This window comes from Crocodylus porosus, unplaced genomic scaffold, assembly GCF_001723895.1.
Source record: "Crocodylus porosus isolate Cpor-Errol unplaced genomic scaffold, CroPor_comp1, whole genome shotgun sequence".
NCBI classification, from domain to species: domain Eukaryota; kingdom Metazoa; phylum Chordata; order Crocodylia; family Crocodylidae; genus Crocodylus; species Crocodylus porosus.
In genome coordinates this window covers 54,640,711-54,645,909 of record NW_017728931.1, presented here as the reverse complement: position 1 = coordinate 54,645,909, position 5,199 = coordinate 54,640,711, and positions in this window count along the sequence as shown.

The following is a 5,199-nucleotide window of genomic DNA, read 5'->3' as shown; positions in this document are numbered from 1 at the left end:
CATATATCTTGTTGGAGACTTAGTTTGGTTCCTCCTGCTTCCTTCAGAGCAGCTGCTGCAAAGTGGTTGTTACAAGAGCATTTTGCAATTTCAGCAACATTAGCTTTTATATCTGGAGCACTGAAGTCTTTGGCTAAGAGGTATCCCAAATGAGCGCTGCAGCCATATGTTATTAGCTTGGGGCTTTCTTCATGTTCTTCTAGATTTCTTCTCATCTTTGATACATTTGCAGCCTTGTCTGTGACAAAGCTGTGTACTAGACACTTGAATTTTTTCACAGTTTGTTATAGCTTTTATTGTCACTTCTTGTAAGTATTCTCCTGTGTGCACATTTCCATTGCTATGAGGGGGTTTTTTATAGGGAGACTTGAATTGATGGTATTCAGATCATTTGGACTGAGTGCTTTTTACAGTTTGCTGTGTTCCAAATGCTGTGATTCAAATAGCCATCTCCAGCACTTCTCCAGATAGTTGCTTGGAAAAAATGAGAAATAATTAGTTTTAAATATATCTGTGAGAGTCATTCACCAAAATGATGAATGAAACAGAAGACAAATTGAATGGGGGTGCAGGTTTGGGTGTCAGTACAGAGGGAAAAATAGGGCATACAACTTATTTTTTACAGGGCAGTGTCCTTCCTTCTAGCTAGCATGACTGAACCAAATAGGCAGAGTGTAAACACTATGCAAGGCCTATAGTGTAAAAACCAGGAAACGGACCCTTTTATAAATGCTTTGCATTCCTATCTTCCACTCAAGTATCCAAAAGCATTTTACAAACATTAGTGAGTTAAGCTACAGAATTCCACACAGGGGCAGTCTCATGCCTGTCCAAGTACAGGATGAGAGGTACAGGGATTTGCCCCAGCTCACATGGTGAATCAGTGACACAGCTGAGAAGAGAATCCCCATCCGGCCTCTGAGCTTTGTGTACTCCTGACCTCCTCCTCCCTGACCAGCCTTCCTCTCCTTAGTGACCTTCAAGAGCCACCAAATACCTAGGATTTGTAGCAACCCGAGTGCATTGCCTTGCTCTTTAGGCCATTGTTAACACCACTAAAAATGCAGATATAAAATGCTGCCGTGCTGATTTTAGGCATGTGCTTCATGTTTCTTTGGCCCCAGGTAAGTGGCCACTCTAAAATGTGAGGCAGTGGAAAATTAGCCCAACTTTGTACCTCTTTATATCCATAATAAGGGGTTCAGCATGCAGTGGTTTTAATGGAGCACTGCCCTGCCCCCCATTCATGAAAATGAAATTAAGAGGAAAATGAAATGTGCTTTTGTCTCTATTCTTTGTGCCATTTATAATTGTCATTAACACTTCAGTCTTCAGTAGGAAGAGGTAGCTGCTCCAGTGCCAGTCTGGAGAGGTAGACAAAATTCTTGGGGAGAGGTGATCTTTTATTTAATTAGACCAGCTAAATGGTTGTAATTTTTTTTTTTTTTTTGCAAGTTTTCAGGCCCACGTGCCCTTCATCAGGCAAAGGAGAATTCAAAGATTGCAAAATTTCTCCCAGGTAGAAAAGAAACTTACCTTGCATATCCTTTGGGAAAGGGCCCTACAGCAGCAGGACTGGAGAGAAAATGCCTGCCTTTCTGTGAACTACTTGGCAATTGCCACAGAGGCTCCAAGGTATAAATATGTGGGCAGCTGAGGAGAGTTAATGCCTCCACTTAAAAGGTTAAATTAAATGTCACCAAGGAAGAGGCACAGAAATCCATGAAGGAGGAGAACGGAGAGTGAATTTTCATAATGTCATGTGAAGGCAGGGTTGAGATCCCACTGCAAAGGATTTCCATGAAGGGACAGCCCAGATGGAGTGAAAATGGAAATTGGTGGAAATGGAGGAAGAACTTAAAGAATCCTCCTTGTCCACACACAAATGTGAGAAAATCTTTCTGTGGCTGAAATAGTGAATTGGTGAAGCATCTACTCTTAAGATAATGAGCGGAGCAGAAATGCCTATGAGAAACAAAAACAACTGAGGAATCAGGGTACAATGCCAGCTCTCTCAAAGTGTCAGCAAAAATCCTTGTCGCATTAGGGAGGACATTTAGGATGCCTACAGTGACAAATGGGATGGAGCTAGCAAAAGTGTGTCTTAGACCATGCAGTGACTTCATCCCAACTGCAGCTCTGTCTTCCAGTGGAGAGAGCAGAAAAAGGGAGGAATGGGTTGGGTGTGGAGGAAAAGAACCATCTATTTGATCAAGTTGGTGCTGTGTCTTTTAGTGCATTTCTGTTTCTTCAGCCAATAAAAGAGCCATTGTCCCAACTATTTCCAGCTACAGCAGTCTCTGGTTATTTAATGCTTGTATCTGCCTCAAGCCTTCCAAACATGCCTGTCCTAAATTCATCCTCCCAGCCCCCAAATGAGTACGATGGGAACCATAAACACTCCCTGATCTTTTCTGCTTCACCTATAATTTGCCCAGTGCTGGCAATGAACTGAACTGTCTGCCTTTGTCAGGATCAAAAACAGCATTTGAGCCATATGATGTCAGACTACATTAACACCAGCCCACACCCTGCCCCCACCACGAATGCTCGGTTGCGAAGGGAGGGGTGTCTTTGTTAGACCATGACATCATCCCATATACAGCCAGTTTTACCTTCTGGGCCCCCAACCCAGGCAAGTATGCTCCCCATTTGGAAACTCTAGGATTAAAGAGCTGGCAGAAACAGCAAGAACGGGCTGCTAACTGTGCATCCAAGATTAAAGCTCCCCCCGCAAAGAGCTGGTGCAGGCAATGAGCAAAGACAGACCGCAGCTTTACCCCCTGAGGTCAGGGACCTGGAGAAGTTTCCGGAGATTTTGCTTGTCAGCTATTCAGTGATAAAATGAAACATTTCCATTTGCTTTACAACTTCAAAGCATTCTATGTAAGTGCTACTTCATGTCAGTAATACAGATATTGTCAGTAAAGCCCCCTGGTGGTCTGGTAAGTATAGGAGTGGGAGAGCTCCAAGAAAAATCCAGGCAATAAGATGTGGTGTGCCTACATTGCTCTTCACCTTCAAAAGTCCTCATAAATGTTGATGCATGAATCTGCACAGCTTAATTGCTGAGGCAGGTTAGTGTTATTAAACCCATTTCTCAGGTGAGGAACTGAGGCACAAAAACATCAAGTAACTTGCCGACAGCCACAGAGGGAAGCAGTGCAAGAGCAAAGCTTAATATTAAGGTATTCCTGGCTCTGCATTTTCTCATGAAATTGTTTCTTTCTAGGTGTTGATGATTACGCAGGTTCACTCCTCAAGCAAGACCTGCGCATTGTACTAAGCAACCCCAGGCTGCAGGAACCGAGGCAGGTGATCGGAAAATATTATTCTGTTCCCTTCTCCTAGTTGCTGACTCCTGCTGATGGGTACTGTTAGGCTCTTCCATACTCTATTTTAACAGCAGCTGTGTTTTAGTGACCATGTGACTCCTTTATAGCAAGCATGTGCATTTTTCCACTTCCTATCCCTATCATAGAGCTGGTCAAGCTCCCCCCATGAGCATTCACCAGAGTGTAGGTCCCAATCATTTATGCTTTAAGATACTTGATCAAGTTCAAGCAATGTCTCTGACAGGTGTGTAAGCACACTCAGTCATCCTGAATAAAATGCTACTTATGCTTGCTTGTGTTCCGGAAAGTAGAGCTTCAGTTCCTGTCAAGAGTGTCCTCATGCCTTGTTATATAATCTTCCAGTCCCCTGAAAGAGAGCTCTTCATTAACCTTAACATGCAACTTGATTGCTAGGTGATGTCTCTCTAATACAGTAATAACACTTTTTTATTTCAGCTTGTTGGGTGCAAAAAGACAAATTAAAAGTTAGCAGGTCCTGCTGTGAGCTAACAGCTGACAGCTTTCTGACAGCTTAGCCCAAGTAGGACTGTGCATTTATTAGAAATAGCAAGCAAATATTTATTGAGAAAAAAAGATACAAACAGCAAAAAAGCTGGGAAAATGCAGTTTGATCAGGTGGTAAGCATGTACTCACAGAAGGACAGATGAAAGGGAAATTAGGAGTTAATACATATGTAAGAGGAAGATATAAAGATCCAACCTAACAAAGGATTGCTGAAGCTAGACTATGAAGTGACTATAGACAGAACATCAGAACTGAAAGGGTGGAGGTTGCCACTCAGAGGACTGTGTCCTATGTTTCTGGTGTTGGCTAATAAATACCAGGTTGACCTAATCTGCTATGGTTGAGCTTTTTCTCTGTCCAACACAGATAATCCCTGATCTCATGGTGTTTCCATCTCAAGAGCTGACCATTAAGAATTAACCACTACTGTCTGTAGTCCAAGAGAAACATAATGAAGCCTTTCTTGGCTGTTACCTCTCAGCTCCATGTTCTTGGGGAACCCTGACACAAATGCAGACTGTCTGACTCACAAAGAATTCCTCCCCCCTCCGCCCCTCTACCTAAACAGAAACTAATTAAAGTGCAGTGAGACACATACCTAAAACCCTCTGGATAAGGGTGACAAAAGTGAAACAACTGCCCTAGGTCTCATTTGCATCTGAGATGGGACCAGATGACCATTCATTTACATGAGAGATGGAGAACAGAAAGCCTGAAGCAGAGACTGCAGTGAATTCTGGGACCAGTGAAGCAGGGGAGCGCTGCATGATGGGGAGTCTGTGCTCCAGATGCTAATCAACCCTCACACCCAGCTCAGCATTTATCAGACCAGTTCTAATCTGGATTTACAAAGGACTCCCTTCCACACACACACACACCTCTAAGCAGAAGTAAGTTTAATAGGCATCTCGGGCCGTACATTCCCCGGTCCCACTATGGGAGGCCTATGTAAACTTAATTGGCTAAAACTCAGTTGCTGGGTTAGGGAATGCTGAGGCAATAGACCGAGTCAGAAGGGGGTATGGGCAACATTTGAACAATGGTACAGGGTTCGTCACAGCGTCCACCCCGTTGGAGCTCTGTCCGCAAGTGTTGTCATACTTTTCCCGGGACGACTGGTGGAAGTCCTCTCCACAACAAGTTATGAACACTCCAATAATTGCCTTAAGTCTGTTAAAGGCTATAGTAAGATCTGGAAAAGTCACGCTAAGCTGAGGCTTGTTCACAGCAAGTAAAAATCCAAAACCCTGATGCTGCAAGCTATCTATTGTTGCTGAAGACACCAGGCGATGTCCCATCAAGTATATCTGCTATCCATTGGAATGTCAAGCTGGCTCC